The sequence below is a fragment of the Lepidochelys olivacea genome (assembly GCF_965140295.1).
Source record: "Lepidochelys olivacea isolate rLepOli2 genome assembly, chromosome: 14".
NCBI lineage: Eukaryota > Metazoa > Chordata > Testudines > Cheloniidae > Lepidochelys > Lepidochelys olivacea.
The window spans coordinates 32,570,420-32,590,337 of record NC_140424.1 but is presented as its reverse complement, the minus strand read 5'-3'; the positions used below and the strand labels follow the sequence as shown (position 1 = coordinate 32,590,337).

General features: G+C 52.1%; 1 pseudogene across 1 annotated transcript in view; it reads left to right on the top strand.

Moving 5' to 3' along the window:
- Nucleotides 1–1,506: 1,506 nt before the first annotated feature.
- Nucleotides 1,507–19,918, top strand: part of LOC311530636 (C-type lectin domain family 2 member D-like) — a 46,297-nt pseudogene continuing 27,885 nt past the window's right edge. Inside the window, exon 1 of the transcript in view lies at nucleotides 1,507–1,599. The product of the transcript in view is annotated as a C-type lectin domain family 2 member D-like (transcript). The remainder of the gene's footprint in view (nucleotides 1,600–19,918) is intronic.

Sequence of the window (19,918 nt, the reverse complement as noted above, 5' to 3'; positions counted from 1 at the left end):
GGGTCGGGGGTGGGGGGAGCAGGGGAGGGCAGAGGGAGGACAAGGTTTCAGGAGGAGGATGGGCAGGGCGGGCAGGCCAGGGAGGGCGAGGACTGAGCCATGATCGGAGCTTTGCCCAGGGCCGGGCGGGACGCCGCTCGGGCACCCGGCCAGCCCAGGAGAGAGGGGGAAGGTTTGTGGGGAGCAGAGCGGCCGGGAGTCGAGGGGTTAAATGGAGGCGGGGCTAGGGCGGAGATCGGCCGCTGTTACGGTGACCCCCGGGCAGGGACGTTTCCGCTGTTCAGACCCACGTGGGAACGAAGCTGGCGCGGGGGTCACAGGGAAGCCGGTCGCTCTGTGGCTGCGAACTCACCGGGTGGGATCCGCTGCGAGCCCGCCTGGCTGCTGGGACCTCAGCTCGTCCCCGGGCTGCGGCGCCGGGAGCTCTTCCCGCGCGTGAGACTCCGGGTCCCAGGGGTCCCTGCCCAGGCCGCGGGTGGGTGGGTGGGTGGGTGCTGCTGGCTGCTCGGCGGCGGCTCGCTTGCTGTGCGGCGGGGTTTGCGGGCCGGTTCCAGCCACCGCCGGAATGGGGCGAGGGGGGACCGCGGGCCCGAATGGGGAGGGGGAGGGGCCCGGGCCCTGGCCTGAATGGGTGGCGGGGCTCGGGGTCAGGGACCAAAATGGGAGAGGGAGGGACTGGAGAGGGGGTTGGCTAGGGGCTGGGGACCAAATGGGGAGGGGGAGGGACCGGAGCCCGAATGGGTGGCGGGGCTCGGGCTCGGGGCTGGGGACCGCATCGGGGGCAGGGCTCCGAAGGGGGGGCGGGGCTTGGGCGGTGCCTGGGGACCGTGTGGGGAGGGCAGCGCAGTGGCAGGGGCCGGTCCTTGACCGAAGGGCTGGGACTCTGGGCTAAAGGGGGGTGATTCGGGGGGCAGGCCCCGAGCCGAAGAGCGGGGGGGGGGTTCGGAAGAGCCCCGCCCCGGAAGGGAAAGGAGGGGCTGGGCAGAGGAGCGCTGGACACTGGTTCAAGTCCCGCCCTTCAAGGAGGCGGCTGGGCCAGGGACAAGGCTGTTTCGAGCCCCAGCCCCTCCCCTTCTGATATCCGACTCACACTTACTTCTAGGAGGATTGTGTGTGTGAGGAGGGTCTTCTCCCCCACCCCCCAGCTGGGTGCCTGTCACGGGTGGGAGGGGCCCATAGGACATCAGGTCTCTGAGGCCCTGGGGGCGGAGGGGCCGATAGGAGTTAAGGGGTTTTAATCATCATGGCACCACCTCTGGCAGGGGGTTGGGCTGCTGGGCAGGGAATAAGAAACCACAAATGGCCTCCCCCACCCCTGACCTGCCCTGCTTGGTCTGTCTCGGGTTCAGATCAGCTGGAGAGTCTGGAGCAGGGACGGGGAGCCAGGGCCAGGACCTCTGCCTCGGCTTTGCTGCTGCCAAATCGGACCCACTCAGACCGAGAGGAGCTGACCCCAGCCCAGCACCTGCAGCAGCGTTTGTGGCCTGAGTGTCGCTGAGAGGGACAATGGGGCCAGCAGCTGGGTTGCTGAGAGCGAAGAGCCGCTGTAGGAGTTGTGTGTTAATGGCAATGGACACCTGGAGACTGGAGGGAACCCAGGTAATGGGGCATCTCTGCCTGGGGGCAGGCTGGAGAGAGACACTGAGACTGCCTGGGGTGCTGGAAGTGGGCGTGGCCCTCCCACTTTTTGTCACTGGCCCCTCCCCTCCTCCTCCTCTTCCCCCTGAGGTCCCCACACCCCACCTCTGGTTGGGAGCTGGAGTCCAGGCAGTTGCAGGGAGCCGTGGATGACCCTCCACTTGCCAGGGGTGGGGGGCTGAGAGCAGCCCCAGGTCCGTATCCCTCCCCGCAGGCTCCCTGCCCAGAGCAGGGGGAGGGTCTGTAGTTCCCCACAGCTGCGTCTTACCATGGCCCGGCTGCTGCTCTGAGGCCCTGCTACCCAGCCAGAGCCGGATCTTGGTAACAGCCCCAGGGTAGCTCTAGGGAGCCATGGACCCTCCATCTGCCCTTGGCTCCATCCCTGAGCCCTTTGCCTTCCCTGTGTTGCTCTGAGGTTACCAGCCTGGCCTTCCTGGATCTTCAGGTCACGCCTGTGGCCGGGCAGCAGGTGCGGCAGTGTTATTGAAATGAGCCGTAGAAGTCAGTCGAGACCCCTCCACCAGCGCAGTGTGGAAACCCCCCAATCGCTGAGCTTGGCCATGAAGGGTCCCTTAGCACCATTCACACCCCCGGGCTGCCCAGACAGCGTGTGCTCGTGCAGAGGGCGTCTGTTTGCCGTGAACATGAACCCTGCTGTATCCCCCCGTCGTCTGGGGCAGGGCGTGCTGGAGGCTGTCGGGGATGGGATTTCTCTCCTGCCCTGGGATCTGATCACTGGGCCCCAGGAGGGTTTAGCAGCTGGCAGAGGGGATTGAATCCAGGTCTGTCTGCATTAGGAATCCTCTGTGCCGATGTCATGACATCCGTGCAGTTGAATTGGTGCAAACCGCTAAAGGAGACGCACTGCACTGGTGCACAAAGGAGCTTGCCTTGGTGCAGTTCGCTGCAGGAAGTTACCAGAGCGGGCCGCACTGCTCCAGCGCATCTCCAGGAGGTGTTTGCCCTGATGTCACTGTGTCACTGTGATTATACTGTGCAGATTGATCGGATACAGATGGGCCCTGAATCCCAGCTCCCTGCTGTAATGGCAGGCTGTTGCAATGGGCAGCATTGGCTGTCAGTGTGTAAGGTGGGAATCTGTGAGCTTAGGGTTGGTTACACACCTGCAGGTGTAGAACATGTAGCATCTGACCTGGAGATGGATGGTGGAGACAGCCTATGCCATCAAGTGTTAGTCACTGACTTCTCTGCTCAGTTCAGTAGGGCAGGGGTGTGGGCTACCGTGCACTGGACAGTTAAATCTACAGGGTCAGACATGCCTTGTGCTTGAGGTGAACACATGCTCGTTTTCTGATCACTGCTGCCACGTTTCCTAACTCTTCCAGACTTAGAGTGTCTGTTGCTCGCTGAGCGCCAGCCACATGAGAAGGCTTGAAAACCAGCTACCGAGTTACTGTGGTGCAAACAAAAGTGACGTTCTCAAAAACATCTGGAGGGGTTTGAGTCCGACTCCTCTCAACTAGACAGGTCTTTCAAATCCTCTTTGGTGTCAATTATGGGTGACCCCACTGTTGCTCTTTCATGGCTCTGAAAGGGATACACTGCCGTGAGGGCTTCCAGAAAGTGCCTTTCTTACTGCTGTGTTTGGGGAGAGAAAAGTCTGCAGGTAGGAGGCGAATTAAGTTCCATCATTCCTGGCCCACAGTGCAACAGGTCACTTCCGGTTGCTGTGGTTTTTGGCGCCCCCTTGTGGCTTTCATGTCCCTGCGTGAAAGTTCCCAAGTTCTTCTCAGTTGTTCACCTGCTGTTTGTTGCGAGGTTGAACGTCCAGCTGTTGATCTTGTGCCTGGGGTGAAATGCTCTGAGCTGTGTCAGTCCCTCGCAGGCTGGGAGTGTCCCTGGAATCCTTCTTGCCAGGCAAACTTACAGTGACAAACGTCTCCGTCCCCCTGCGTCTGATTGCCTTGGTCCAGCCCCAGTTGGGGGTCCCAATGGGCTTGGCAAGCAGGTCAACTGACTGCCTGTTTGGCCACAGTCAAATACTCCAGCAAGAGCCCTGGGGGTAGGAGGCAGCCTGCCTTTCGGATTGCGTCTTGGAGCCTCACTTGTGTTTTCCGGAACCTGGTTTCATTGTTTTGCCTTTTTTTTCTGAGCTAAAATAACTCAGTGAAGTACATTTTTTAAAAAAAATTAGGTAGATCCGTATCTATCGAAAGCTAAACCTACTGGAGAGAATGACATCTTGCTCTTTTTTCTTCCTGGCGGGAGGTAACCAATTCTGATAAATTGGTATTTTAAAATATCTGACCACTCTTTGACAGTTTTCACTGATCAGTTGACCAATTTTTGTACCAGTCAAATGCCCAATTCTAGGTGTAACTCTTACTCTCCATGTGACTGTCTCATTCTCAGTGCTGACATCTCAGCTTTCATCAGCTGATCTGTGCCCCCCTGCTGGCCCCTCGTGCCCAGATGGCTGGATGGGATACCGAGGGAAATGCTACTATTTCTCAGAAACGGAAGGGAGCTGGACCGACAGCCAGAGCCGCTGCTGTGCACCGGGTGCCTCCCTGGCTGGGATCGACAGTGAGCAGGAAATGGTGAGAGACTCTCGAATTGCCATACACTGATCTTGGCACAGTGGTGGCTGCTGCAGTCGGACTTGGGCTCTGCCCCGTGGGGTGAGGAGCAGCTGTGAGCCCTCCTGTGCTGGGAGGCCAGAGTGAATGAACTTCCAGCTGCTGAACGCCAGCCCTGGCTGGACCCAGGGCCCTACTGTCTGTTTGTGATCACAGGGATTGCCCATTCTCAGCTGCCCCCCTCCCCAAATAGGGAGACAGCTTCTGTCTAGGGCAGGGCTGGCTCAGGCATCTCCTGGCCTGCTGGCTGCTGGAGTGGGACTGAGAACCCAGCCAGTGCTCCTGTTGTGGGGATGGGAAAGGAGCAGCCAGCTGAGGAGGAGGGGAAGAGGGGATCCTCTCATATTGACCGCTCCCACTTCAGCTTGACTCGCTCCCTCCTCCTGCCTTGCTGCGGTGAGCGGGGGCTGATCTGTGAGAAGAGAGGTCTCTGCAGAGAGCTCAGACCCAGGGCCTGCCCCCAGCCCAGGGGGACTTGGGGTGCGGGTGACTGGGAGCACAGGGGTGGGGCTGCTCTGTGCAGGGGGAGGGTTAATACTGCCTGGGTGATCTTGTACTTTGCAAAAGGCAGGGGAACACCGCCTCCCCACCCAAAAAATAAACTGAGCACTCTTCAATATGGGGGGAGGGATAGCTCAGTGGTTTGAGCAATGGCCTGCTAAATCCAGGGTTGTGAGTTCAATTCTTGAGGGGGCCATTTAGGGATATGGGGCAAAAAATCTGTTGGACGATTTAATTGGGGATGGGGGTGGGACTAGAAGATCTCCTGAGGTCCCTTCCAACCCTGATACTCTATGAATATGAGACTGGGATTCTCTGCGGCACAGAGCCCTGGATGGGGGGGTGGGGAAGCACCGGAGCTGGGGCTGATACCTGCTGTCCCTCGGCTTTCTTGAAGGTGTTCCTGCTGCGCCATAAGGGTGTCCAGGACCACTGGATCGGCCTCCGGAGGGAACAGGGTCAGCCCTGGAAATGGACCAACGGCACCAAATTCAACCACCTGTGAGTCTCTCTCGCCCCTCTGGACTAATTCCCTGGGCTTGGGGATTCTGGTCTCTGAGCTGTTTGAGCTCAGGTAGATCCACCATTCAGTGCTAGTGAAACCACCAGACACGACCCTGGTCCGTTCGCATCCTGCGTGTATCGGAGACCGATGGGAGCCGGCGTGTCCCTGAACTCTCGGCTCCTCCCCGCAGCACGGTGCTGGGCCGGAGACAGAGCCCGCCATAGCCAGAGATGCCCTCGCAGCGCGCTGGGATTTCAGCTGGGACACTCGCTGTTCTCCCCCAGCCCTCTTCAGCAAGGTCCCTGGGGTGTCTGACCCCCCCTGGGGAAAGGAGGCAGCAGGGAGCTCAGGTTAACAGTGGCCGCTAGAGAGGGCAGCATGCCGAGCACTGCATGGCAGGTGCAGGTCCCGCTGGGGATTGCAGCCGGCAGGTTTGAGTGACTTGGCTGGTGAGGCCTCTGAATCCGCAACAAGGCACCGATGTTAAAGGAGCCTGCGGTTCACAGGTGCTGGACGCCTGGGGCTCCCACGGGAACGGGGTACAGTAGTGATGGCTGCCCAACACTCCGCGATGGGTTTCAGTGAGCTCCAAGTGTGATCACAAAACCAGCGCTGCTTGAACCCTGGGACTTCAGCAGTAGAAGCATGAGCCTCTGCCATAGGAGCGAAAAAATCCACTTCTTTAACTGAAATCCCCCGCCATTGATAAAGCTCTTTTGCAGGCCAGCCATTAGAGGGGGATGGAGACCCCCCCACTTCTCTGGTCTGGGTTACTTCAGTACTTTGAAAAATCAGGCTCTTTTGGCTCTGGGTCAGGGCTCCCCAATGGACAGTCCCCATTCTGCTGTATTGGACCCAACCTTTGGATCCCACCTGCTTCCAGCCTCACTGGGTCTGAAGAGCTACCAGACACTGTCCTGAGTTCGGGCCTCTGTGGCACTCTCCTGGGGTACAGACTCCCTGTCTGGTATGCTCCTTAGGATGTGGGACCCTGCAGATCAGCTGCTGTAGGACCAAAAACCAGTGCTGAACCCTCCCAAATCTCCCGAGAGGTCTCAAATCTCAAACAGAGGCTAGGGACACCATTCCTTACCCATCCTAGCTAATAGCCATTCATGGACTTAACTTCCATGAATTTATCCAGTTCTCTTTTAAACCCTGTTATAGTCGTTGCCTTCACAACCTCCTCAGGCAAGGAGTTCCACAGGTTGACTGTGCGCTGTGTGAGGAAGAACTTCCTTTTATTTGTTTTAAACCTGGTGCCCATTAATTTCATTTGGTGGCCCCTAATTCTTGTGTTATGGGAACAAGTAAATAGCTTTTCCTTAGTCACTTTCTCCGCACCACTCATGATTTTATAGACCTCTAACCACTGTGTTTACATCTCATGTTATTGTAGGTCTGTAAGTGGCTATGGGCCATCTCACTGCGTGGTGTTTGGGTAGGTTGCGATTGTTCATGGGGGTGGGGAGGGAGGTGAAAAAGTTAAAATGTGACTGGGTATCAGAAAGTATTTCAGATAATCTAGTGCCAGAAAATGACCTTGAATGTGACAGCAGGTGGCTCCTCTGGGACCTTCTGCTAAGAAAAGCAAAACATAGAAAGAAAAAGAAACACTTCAGCACCAGGGGGAAAGGCAGTTTCCTGTGTTTCCGAAGCCATCTGATTCCATTTCTGAACAAGTTGCAGTGTGAGAGAGAAATTCATCAAATTGAAATGTATGTCGTGCAACGTCCCTACAGCACTTGTGCAAGGGAAGTTGAACCAAATTACTACGGTGAGCTTCAGAGGCGCAAGCTGTTAAATGATGCAAAAACCAAGCTGAAAAGACAACAGCAACAGCTCAGATTTTGTTGTTACTGTTATCATTATTATTACTGGGCTACGTTGATTGGGTTTTTTTGTCTGTGAAAGAAACTTTGGACATATTGGCAGATACATTCTTTCATTATTAGTCATTATCCTTTCTATTATGTAAAGCATTTTTAAATTTAGTTCAGAATTGTTGTACAGCCGTCCACCTTTGACCAAAAAAGCAAAAGAACAACAAAAAAGACAAGACTGTGCAAAGCACTGGTTTCTTCTGTGTTTAGGTCATAGAATCATAGTATATCAGGGTTGGAAGGGACCCCAGAAAGTCATCTAGTCCAACCCCCTGCTCGAAGCAGGACCAATTCCCAGTTAACTCATCCCAGCCAGGGCTTTGTCAAGCCTGACCTTAAAAACCTCGAAGGAAGGAGATTCTACCACCTCCCTAGGTAACGCATTCCAGTGTTTCACCACCCTCTTAGTGAAAAAGTTTTTCCTAATATCCAATCGAAACCTCCCCCACTGCAACTGGAGACCATTACTCCTCGTTCTGTCATCAGCTACCATTGAGAACAGTCTAGAGCCATCCTCTTTGGAACCCTCTTTCAGGTAGTTGAAAGCAGCTATCAAATCCCCCCTCATTTTTCTCTTCTGCAGGCTAAACAATCCCAGCTCCCTCAGCCTCTCCTCATAACTCATGTGTTCCAGTCCCCTAATCATTTTTGTTGCCCTTCGCTGGACTCTCTCCAATTTATCCACATCCTTCTTGAAGTGTGGGGCCCAAAACTGGACACAGTACTCCAGATGAGGCCTCACCAATGTCGAATAGAGGGGAACGATCACGTCCCTCGATCTGCTCGCTATGCCCCTACTTATACATCCCAAAATGCCATTGGCCTTCTTGGCAACAAGGGCACACTGCCGACTCATATCCAGCTTCTCGTCCACTGTCACCCCTAGGTCCTTTTCCGCAGAACTGCTGCCTAGCCATTTGGTCCCTAGTCTGTAGCTGTGCATTGGGTTCTTCCGTCCTAAGTGCAGGACCCTGCACTTATCCTTATTGAACCTCATCAGATTTCTTTTGGCCCAATCCTCCAATTTGTCTAGGTCCTTCTGTATCCTATCCCTCCCCTCCAGCGTATCGACCACTCCTCCAAGTTTAGTATCATCCGCAAATTTGCTGAGAGTGCAATCCACACCATCCTCCAGATCATTTATGAAGCTATTGAACAAAACCGGCCCCAGGACTGACCCTTGGGGTTCTCCACTTGATACCGGCTGCCAACTAGACATGGAGCCATTGATCACTACCCGTCCAGTAAAGATAAGACACAACTGTACCTTGTATTTATTATTGAGTCTGCAAAAAATCCCTATGTAAATATGCACATGTAATTTATTTATTTGTTTTTCCTACAGTTAGTTCAGTATTGTCAGAGCCTCATTCTGAGGCTGCCAAAAATTTGTGAGAACCCCAGCTCTAGAAAGTGTTAGTATTTTGTTTTCTATGTAACCATTACTTTCCAGTATTTGCAAAAAGAAAAGGAGGACTTGTGGCACCTTAGAGGCTAACCAATTTATTTGAGCATAAGCTTTCGTGAGCTACAGCTCACTTCATCAGATGCATTCAGTGGAAAATACAATGGGGAGATTTATATACACACAGAACATGAAACAATGGGTGTTACCAGTATTTATTCACTCTCGCTTGCATCTCTGTTCTTTGATAATAAACTCATTCCTGTTTTCTGTATATCTAATTGCTGTGTTCTCAATAGAGTGGTTGGCCTGAATTGAATCTTACAAGCTGCTGTGGACCGCGCCTGTGGGATTAGAGTCACAGTTCTGCATGTGCTCCGGGGAACGGGCTGAGCACTCCCGAGGGACGCTCAGAGGCTTTGGGAGTGTCTATCGCTAACCTGTACACAGAGAGCGAGGCCTGCAGGGGGCTGGAAGGTCAGGCTTGCGCTGCCAGGGGTGGTGGTTTGAGAGAGCAGACCCATGGCAGGCCTGCACAAGGCTCCCCCAAAAGTGCCTCATATGCCTGCTATGAATCGCTCAAATGGGCAGACGTCCCCGGCTCATTCCACCCCTGCACCCCCCAGGTACAACCCGCACAAGGCATTCGACCAGGGTGAGGAGAACAGCTGCAATGCCCTGTCACCTGACATGCTGAATTTGCCTCTGAGCCCATTTTCCCTTCCAGCTTGGGACTCCAGAACCCTGCCTTGTTGAGCCAGACATGCTTGCCAGCTGCAAACCTAGACCCAGGTCTGGGCCACACCCCCAACGCTGCAGACTTGAACCCAAAACTGCTCAGCAGGTTACCTGTCTCCAGCACCCAGCTCCCAATGGGATCCAAACCCCAAATAAATCCGTTTTACTCTGTATAAAGTTTATACAGGGTAAACTCAAATTGTCCACCCTCTATAACACTGATAGGGAGAGATGCCCAGCTGTTTGCTCCCCCAGGTATTAATCACTTACTCCGGGTTAATTAATAAACAAAAGTGATTTCATTAAATATAAAAAGTAGGATTTAAATGGTTTCAAGTAATAACAGACAGAACAAATAAGTTACCAGGAAAAATAAAACAAAACACGCAAGTCTAAGCCTAATACATTAAGAAACGGAATACAGATAAATCTCACCCTGAGAGATGTTCCAAAAAGCTTCTTTCCCAGACTGGACTCCCTCCAGTCTGGGCCCAATCCTTTCCCCTGGTACAGCCTTGTTCCAGCTCAGGTGGTAACTCGGGGATTTCTTATGACTGGCAGCCCCCTTTGTTCTGTTCCACCCCCTTTGATACCTTTGGCACAAGGCGGGAATCCTCTCACGGTCTTTTTGGGTTTCCACTCCTCCTTCTAAATGGAAAAGAGCCAGGTTAAAGATGGATTCAAGTATCATGTGACATGTTCACATGTCCTGTGAGCCCCCCTCCATTCTTTCAGGACTGGCCCGCACGTATGCGGTGAAGGCTTGCAGGTGAACAGAGCCATCTACAGTCAGTTGTCCTAGCTAATGGGAGCCATCAAGATTCTAAGCCACCATTAATGGCCCACACTTTGCATAACTACAGTAGGATCTCAGAGTGATATCTCATATTCCTAATTTCAGATACAAGAATGACACATTCATCCAAATAGGATGAACACACTCAGTAGATTTGTAAGGTCTCATTACAAAACTTATAGAGACCTTTTGCATAAAGCATATTCCAGTTATATCATATTCACACTTAAACATTTTTATAAAGCTTATGAAGTGCAATGTCACAGGGTCAATACCCTCAGAGGATACCTGCAGATAGAGGCTTCCCTGGCTGGTGGAAAGGCCTCAACTGCCCTGCTTCCCATGGCCAGAAGGCATTGTAGTACAGCTATTCTCAGCTTACCCGGGCCTATGTGGAGCGGAATGTACATTAGAGAAGCCCCAAGGCTGCTCTGACTTAGACCTGGTCAGCACAAAGCCTGACGATCCCCCCCTGCTGTTGTTCGCCTCTGGCACTGGGTGCCGGCAACAGCTTTTGGAGTCCCAACGTGGGGTGACGAGGATGCAATTTAGCCTTGGCCAGATCCCTTCTGGAGGTCGAGGATTGCAGCGACAACCGACGTCCAGCACACACCGGTGAGTTCATTGGGGGCCTCAGAGGAGAAGGAGTTTGATGAACCCCGGAGGGAACGATGGTGCAACGCACTCACATAGTGGAGAAGCAGCTGTGGGAGACAGTGAGGAACCTATTCCTTGGATATAGGGGAGGAGCAGCTGCGCGCGATGTTGGGGAACCGGTCCCTTGGATAAGGTAGGAATCTTTTGAAATCCGGATTATATGCTCTGTTGGAACCTGGGGACGCCCACAGTTACCCTGTAGGTATGGGACAGGAACAGAGCACGGGAGGTACGGTACGATGCACGCCCCTAGAGTGTATTTTAGTAAATTGGAAGATATTTGGATCAGATCCAATGACTAAGGGTAAATTGAAGCGATTTTGTACAGTTGACTGGCCTCAGTACCAATTAGAGGACCAAGAACAGTGGCCTCCCGAAGGATCACTAAATCATAATACAATCCTCCAGTTACTCCTGTTCTGTCAGCAAACGGCGAAGTAGAATAAGCATTCGTATGCTTACTTGTTTATAACCTTATAGTCTCGTACTGATATTTTACAATGCTGTAATTTAACCCCGATTGGCCCTGTAGCAATTAATGTCAGTCCCCGGATCCCCACCCCAAATGTAATGGCAGATCCGGTGTCTCCTTCGGCCCCTACACCCACACAGAGCGAGGCTCAAAGTAAGATTCCTAGTGAAGCTCATAGTGAGGTTCAGGCTCCATCTGCTGGATTATACCCGTTACTTACCAAGACTAAAATCGCCCCTAATGCAATAGAAAGGACAAGCTCTTACCATGCAGGTCTATACTCATGCATCTTTTAATCCTATGGACCTGGCCGCTTTCAAAGCACAGGCTGGAGAATTTTCTATCAACCCAAGCAAGTTGGTATCGGTCTTTGAGGGATGTCTTAGCAGCTACAAGCCAGGCTGGGATGATTGTAATGTCCTTCTGCAAACATTATTGACTGAGGTTAAACAAGAACAGGTCATAGCTAAAGCAAGGAAAAAAGCGAAAAGGCGATATGACCAAGACTGTAACAATGTCCCAATCCCAGATAATCAAGTTCCTATAAAAAATCCTAGGTGGGACCCAAATGACAATCAGGCTATGACCCACCTCACCTTCTATAAGGAGCTGCTACTGTATAGACTCCGTCATGCAGCTGTCAGACAGAATAATTAAACTAAACCATAGAAGGTAGTGCAGGATCCAAAGGAAAGCCCTGGAGCTTTTTTGCAGCACATTCGAAACACGATCCAACAGTATACCAATGCAGATCCTAATAATCCACAAACTGAGGCAATTATTAAAGGAGTATTTACAAGCAGGGCAGCCCCCGACATTAAGAGAAAGCTACAGAAAAAGGAGGATTTGATAAGTATGACCATGGCACAGATTTTAGAAGCAGCAAATCAAGTGCATAGTTTAAAAGAAGTAAAAAAAAAAAAAGCAAGTAAAATTAATGGTAGCAGCAATGCAGGCAGGCATGAAGGAAAGTAAACAAAAAAAAGGGGGCCGTGGACACGGACGTCCAGGCCCGCGAAAAAGACGACTGGGGCGCAATCAGTGTGCCCTGTGTCGGCAAGAGGGACACTAAAAAAATAAGTGCCCAAACAAAAAGAAAAGGGGAAGTACCTCTATGATGGCGATAAAAAAACCAAAATAAGGGTGTCAGGGGAAACAGATCATCCTACCCCCGGAACCCCGAGTAAAAATGCGGGTGGGAAATGAAGAAATAGATTTTTTAGTCTCCTGAATTTTGTGGGACTCCAAGGATATCGGGTAGCACGAAGTCAGGCTCAGATTGCTCTCCCGCAGGTACAGTACCTCGGGTTCTACATACAGCAGGGGGAACGCCAGCTTTCAAATAAAAAAATAAAAGCCATATGTCAAGTTCCTATCCCGAGTAATCGCAAGCGGCTCAGAGCATTTCTGGGGATGGCAGGCTTCTGTAGAATATAAATCCCAGAGTTTGAACTATAGGCTAGACCCCTGTACGACTGTGTAAAAGGAGCAGACCATGACCCCTTTCATTGGACACCAGAGGCTGACAGGGCATTTAAAATTCTAAAAAACAAGCTAATGGAAGCCCCGGCTCTAGGTCTGCCAGATCTCTCCAAGCCATTTCAGTTGTATGTACATGAACGAAAGGAGGTGGCCCTGGAAGTACTCACACAGCTGCTAGGAGCATGAAAACGTCCGGTGGCATATTTTTCGAAATAACTGGACCAAGTAGCCAAGGGCTGGCCAGCGTGCCTGCGGGCAGTGGCAGCCACCGCCCTGACCCTGGCAGAAGCAGAGAAACTGACACTAGGGGGAACAATACAGGTTTTTACACCACACATGGTACGCGCTTTACTGGATGTTAAGGGCGGCCTCTGGCTCACACAAGCGCGTATGGCAAGATACCAAGCAAAGCTCTTAGAGAACCCTGAGGTCACGCTGCAGCCTTGTCCATCCCTTAACCCTGCCACCCTCTTACCAAAAACTGAGAAACAGAAACATGACTGTTTAAAAATCATAGATGCCCAATATTCTAGCCGCCCGGACTTGAAGGATGTCCCCCTCCCAAATGCAGATTACGAGTGGTACACTGATAGTAGCAGCATGGTAATAAATGAGCAAAAACCGGCGGGTTATGCTATTGTAACCCTCATTGACAGCGTGGAAGCTGAAAGTTTGCCCGCTGGGACCTCTGCCCAGTTGGCTGAGCTAATGGCCCTGACCCGTGCACTCGAACTGTCCAAAAAAAAAACAGGTCAATATTTTCACTGATTCCAAATATGCTTTTGGGGTGCTGCATGCTCCTGCTGGCCTGTGGAAGCAGAGGGGAATGCTGACAGCCCAAGGCTCCCCAGTCAAGTACGGGCCCCAAATCCTCCGGCTTCTAGAGGCAGTGCAACTCCCTTTGGAAGTGGCAGTGGGACACTATAAGGCCCATCAGAGGGAGGATCAAGATGTGACCAGGGGTAATGCCAGGGCAGATAAAGAGGCAAAGCATGCTGCCACCCTGATGTTCCCTCAGACTAAAAACACCTATATGCATGCCCTTATCCCATCAGTGGGGAAGCTCCCAACCCCTCAGTATTCTGGGGAGGAGAAACAGCTAGCTGACAAACTTGGTCTCCAGGAAAAGGAGGGATGGCTTCATTCCCCGGAAGGGAAAGTCCTCTTACCAAAGGGCCTAATTCTGCCAGTATTACAAAAATTACATCAAACCACTCATGCTGGCAGGGAGGCACTTATCCAAGTAATAAAAAAGTACTTCATAACCTCCAGACTCAGAGCCCTAGCTACCCAAGTACAAACAAAATGCCTAGTCTGTCAAAAGAATAACCCCCAATCAGGACACCCAGTACCACCAGCAACCCTGGAACCCACTCCAGGCCCCGGACGGGTGTGGCAAATAGACTTTGCTAAGTTTCCCCAGACCCAAAAGTTCAAGTATCTCCTTGTCATAGTAAATGGATTCAGCAGATGGTCAGAAGCCTTTCCATGTCGCAATTGCACTGCCAAGACAGTGGCTCTCAAGTTTGTTAAAAAGATTATTCCTCCCTTTGGACTTCCCCAGTGAATAAAATCTGACAATAAAACACACTTCACGTCAAAAATCGTCCAAAGCATCTCAGACACCGTACAGATTCCCTGAAAACTCCATACACCCTGGAGACCTCAAGCCAGTGGGGTAGTGAAGTGGATCAATCAGACCCTTAAGCAACATCTCTCGAAAGTATGCCAGGAGGCCTCCCTACGGTGGCCTGATGCCCTGCCCCTAGTTCTGCTCCGCAGCCGTGCTCTCCCGAAGGGTAAATTAAAGCTCAGTCCCTTTAAAATTATGTTTAAAAAAACATGGCCTATAAATAGTACACCGCTTATGTTAAAAAAAAAAAGTAAAAATTAAAAAAACAAGTTTCTCTCTCAGTATATGTGTTCCCTGTCTGCTATTCTTTTGTCTCTTCACAGGTATACTAAGGATTCCAGCCTCTACCCTTGGACTCACCCATCCACTCCCTGAAGCCTGGTGATTCAGTGCTTGTACGTACCTGGAAAGACGAGCCCCTCCAGAAAAAGTGGAAGGGACCCTATACCGTCCTGCTGGTCTCCCACACGGCCACAAAGGCCGAGGGACATAAGAATTAGATTCATTATACCCAGCTGAAAGACGTGTCAAACCCCCCACCACCCCCGGCTAAAAGGTAGACCGTGCATTCAGCCCCTCCCAGTGAAGATCTTAGACTAAAATTACTATTTAAACAGCAGCCCACCAAAAAAGCAAAAAAATAAATAAAAAAGTATATTTTATTCCCCCTCTTAGCCATGTGCCTAACCGGTACTGCTGTTTCAAGCATTGTACCCGTAGATACCTTGCTGGCACTGGCCCAGAGTGCAGTGAACGCAACGTCGTTCTCAGAGAACCTTATTCTCAGAGACTAAGGCAGCAGCTCTGGCCTTTTCTTTCGTTAGTATCCCTGGGCTTGTGGTGCATAATTACCACGCAGTAGAGCACCTTGCCTGCACAGTGGCAAAGGCCATTAATTTAACCTCAGCCGTCCTGGCCCAACTCTCACATGAGTTAGGGGAAGTACGTCAGGGTATGCTACAGAACAGGCTGGCTGTAGACTATTTACTTCTACGCCATGGTCACCTATGCCAGGAGTTTGCAAGCATGTGTTGCTTTAATATAACAGATGCAGAGCCGTCCGTAAAAGCTGATTTCCAACGCCTAAAGCAGCTAGCAAAGAGCATTCATCAGCAAACTAGAGAAAATTAGCTAAGCTAAGGTAAGCTAATTTTCTAGTTGAAGCCTTTCCCTGTAGCTAAATAAGGTATTTAGCCTATTATTTAAGTTTTTTTTCCTGTATGAATCGTGTTATATTTACTATGTTATATATAGTCCTGGTAAAAATGCTTATTTTGCATAGTTTTAAAAATTTTAATTTTATGCATAGCCCGCTCGTAAGTAAATAAAAATAAAAAACCTCAAGCAATAAAAATAAATACTCTCAAAAAAAAATTGTTAAAAACCCCAGGGCATGGCCACTAGTTAAATTAAAAAAATAAAAGGCCATAAAGGTCAAAAAAGTCTCCCTGCTAAAGCCCTAAGAGCTTCTTCTCAATCCCCCTTAATAAAATTCAGGCCTGGCTGGTTTGAGTAAGCTCTTTTGCTCTTAAAACAATGTTGCAGCCGCATATAATGCCTCATAGTGTAAAGTTTGCTAACGCCAAGTTAAAAATAATAAAAAAAACAGCTACAGGGCCAAACAAGATGTGCTGGTTGGTTAAGTTGCTAAAAATGCTTGTTAAAAGTTGCAAAAAATAAACATTGTTGTAACCCATATAAAAAAAGCAAAATATTTGTGCAAAGTTTTAATTACCTAATGTGTAGTGCAGTCGCATTAAGGAATATAAAAGTGTGTGTAATGACCTGCTCTAATGTGCAAAATTTAAAATTCTATTCCCCCTGTACCTTGTTTGCAGCTGCAAATAAACTTTTCTGCTTCTCCACCCCGTTGTGATTATTAAGTGACGCACACCGGGTAACAAACCCCCCCCTGCTGTTGTTCGCCTCTGGCACTGGGTGCCGGCAACACCTCCATGAATTTAATTCTCCTCCCCTCACAGTGTCTTCTACAGCGCCTTGCCTACTGCTGAGCTCACTGACAGAAAAGCAAGAGGGAGCGAAAAGCTGGGATGTGGCCACTAGATGGGGACAAAGAGCTGCATCCGCTGGCCAAGAGCAGCTGGGGGAAGCCTGGGAGCAACAGGTATCAGAAAGCAAGTCAATCTCAGACCGTGGCCTAGTTTCCAGACATCTCTGGGCCGATTCTTGGAGGACGCAGCTCCTGGCAAAGCCACCCCCCAGAGTCAGGCCCTCAATGGTTCTCCCAGCGCAGTGGGCCCTGGGTGCAGCAATGGTGCAGAGATCGGTGTGAAATAGGAAACCCTGCGAGATGCTGGCTCTCCCTGCGGTCCCTGACCCCTCCTGGGGCTCCAGCGCAGCTCCCCCATACGCAGGCAGAGCTCAGAGCAGAGTCCGCAGCAGCCCCACCCCAGCGAGAGCTCCCAGTGAAGGCAGAGGCCTGGCAGAGAGAGGAGAGGGGCACAGGCAGGTCAGCGAAGAGCTGGAAGGTGGCTTCCACCCCAGGAGGATTAACAGAGAAAGAAGAGCGGAGCTGGGAGAGCGCAAAACAGAGACACCCCCCAGCAAATCCCCCCCGCCCTCAGACACCGAGATCCCGGCCTGGGGGAGCCCTAGCAGAGGGGTTCACTCCCCGATACTTACTCATGACAGTTGCAGCAAGGGGTCCTTGTGGGGTGGGAGGAGGTGCCACCCCGCTCTGGCTGGCTGGCTTTGGAGAGATACAAGGGTGAAGAGCGCGGTGAGGAGTTGGTGCCCTGGGAAAGAGGTGGAACAAGAGTTGGGGCTAAGGGCCGAACAGGGGTGGAGCATCTACGGGGAAAAATAAGTCAGTGCCCGTGGAGGGGAAGGCCGGGGGCTCTGTTCCACGAGGGCTGAGCGTGTCAGAGCAAAACTCCTGAGCAGCGTCATTGTGGCCTCCTCGTGAGCGTCCCTGATTCCTCAGGGTACACTGCATTTCCCCGGCTCCTTCCCTTGCTAGGTGTAATTTCAGAAAATCACTCTCCTGTCCCTAACTCCCACAGCTGCTGTGTATGAGCCACTGCCAGGCCTCTCTAGATGGGCTAACATCTGGATCCTGCCCAAGCTGGTTCTATCCCACGTGGCCAATTGCAAGTGACCAAAAAAAAAAAATCACAAGTCAGAGCCCCCCTGAAAAACGATTGTTTTTAAAGTCTCGTTGGTTTTAAGCCAACAAGTTGGGGTTCTGTTCTCCAGCTCCTGGTGTTGGAGCCTTTTTTGGGGGGGGTCACCTTTTCAAGCTTTTCTCCCCATCCAGGAGAGCAAGATCATGAAAAACTTCTGCCAAGAATGGCCAACCCCGCCAAAACCTTCTACCAGCACCGGAAAACAGTTAGTCCCAAATTGGGGAAAAAGCAAAACAAAAACCCCCACATCTTCCAAACCATTTTTGGTTTTTGAATTTTCCAACAAAAAATTGATTTTTTCCTGTTAAAGTGACACTTTCCACAAAAAATTGTCTTTAATCAAACACCCAATTTTCCCTAGCACAAAATGTTGATGGAAACATTTCAGTGTATTAGTTAAAGTTGCTGTGAAATCCCCACCTCCCCATACCTCCCTACCAGCACCAGCCCCAGCACCTATGGGGCGTGCAGCTGTGCAGCCTGCCTGGCTGTAGGGCCCCTTCCCTGCCTCCCAAACAGCAGCTGGAGCCAGGGAGCCATCGGGGATCCCCACAGGGACTGGCTGCACCTGCTGCTGCTCAGCTCAGCCCCACAGGGTCAGCATCAGCCTCTCCCCATCCCTTTCCTGGGCAGAGAAGCGGCAGTACCTGGAGCTCCGCTGCCCTGAAGGTGCCCCACGGGCTGCGGTGCCTTGGCGCAGGGAGAAGCTGCTGGATGCGGCTGGACTGGGGGTGAGCGCTGGGCTCGGGAACCTCTGGGACAGCCGGGCGGTCGGTTTGCGGGGCTGGTCCTGCTCCTGTGAACACAGCGCGCTTCTCTCCAAGGGGAGCTTGAACAGGGCCTCCAGCCCCAGCAGGAGGAAGGGTCTGCAACAGCCCCGGGGACCCAGCACAGAGACACCCCCAACCCCAGTGAGCTCCCCTGGGGCAGCAGCAGCCTGGCCTGAGGGGAGAGAGACACAGCAGGGGAGAGTAATGGGATAGTTCTGGTTTTGCACCGTGCAGCGATGGAGAGCTCAGCTGAGCACCCAGGGCAGGCAGGGTGTTAGGGCAAGGGGCTGACAAAGGAGGAACTAGAGAGTGCCTGAATCCTGTACAAACCTCTAGTAAAGCTCAAATCTTGACCGCCTCAGGAAGCAAAGCATGGCTCGGAAAACTCTCCTCCCATTGCAAAGCCATTCCGGAGTTGTTAAATGAATCTCTAACCGGCTCTGTTGATCGTCTGGTGGAACTGCCCATGCCCCGTTTACACCACCAGCTTACTGCGCTTTCGTAGAGTCAGGTGACGGGGGGCTGGCCTTAGCTTTTGGTGAAGTTGCCGCCGATCTCGCCCGTTCCTTTTGCGCCTCTGCCATGCCGTGGGTCGGGGTGTTTCTGGGGCTCTTCCTTCCAGCCCGCCCCTCTGGGTTTTTGGATGGCACTTCAGGGAAGAGATTCCATCTCCCGTCTGGACCGTTCAGTGGGGCTGGAGTCCTAAGCAGAAAAGGGGAGGTGTGTTGGAGGGAGGGGGAGGTGTGTTGTCTGGGGGTTAGAGAAGGTAGAGCTGGGGCGGGCGGGGGGGGGCATGGCGGGGGGGCAGCTGCAGGGCCCATGTGTTCCCAACACCTCCGCATGGCCCTTTCTTCAGGCCCTGTCCCGCCCAGGGGCGCTGGAACCATTTGTACAGTGAGGGGGCAGAGAGCCACTGAGCCAAACTGTAAACCCTGGATAAGATGGAAACCGCTTCAAGCCGGGGGCGGGGGGGCGGCCCCGCTAGGTCCAGCACTGGTGGTCCTGCCCATGTCGATTTTACAGAAAATATTTGGGGCTTTTTTGTCCAGTTTTTTTATTTTTATTTATTGATTTGCAAATCCCCAGCTGCTGGCTGAGCAGGCGAGACTGAGAGGCGCAGAGAATAGGGACGGAGGGAAGAGCGCGTGGAAAGAACACACAGAGGAGGGGGGAGGGATTATTTTGTAAACTTTCTTTGAATGCAGTTTAGCAGCTGGAGACAGAGAGGATTGGCCAGCGCCTTGCATCCAGCCAGCCCCACTTGATCACAAGCAGAGAATCCCCTGGCAAGCCCCAGGTTAGGGAACTGGGGGTGCGGAGTGGGGCAGGGTTGAAGCGTGTGTCTTCTCGAGCAGGGGGAGTCGACCTTGGGTTTTAAGGTCTTGGGGCTGGGGGGAGCATGTCCTCACTGCAGAGTTAACTGGAGTTATGGACCCTGGGGGTTATAATCTGCTTGCAGAGATGTGCTGTTTAAATGCATGAGATGAAATCAGATCTGGTGCCGGCGTGAGAGGTGTGCATGGCGTGATGGGGGGTGTGTGTGACACCCCTTCATTCCCTGTCTCAGGATCTTCCCAGCCTGCTTGCACACCAAATTCACTCAGTGCTGGGTGCATGACTGCAAGGCGCTGGGCTGGGGAAAATCAGCCCCGGGTGGTTATTTTGAGTAGAAAACCAGAGCCACTTCTGGGG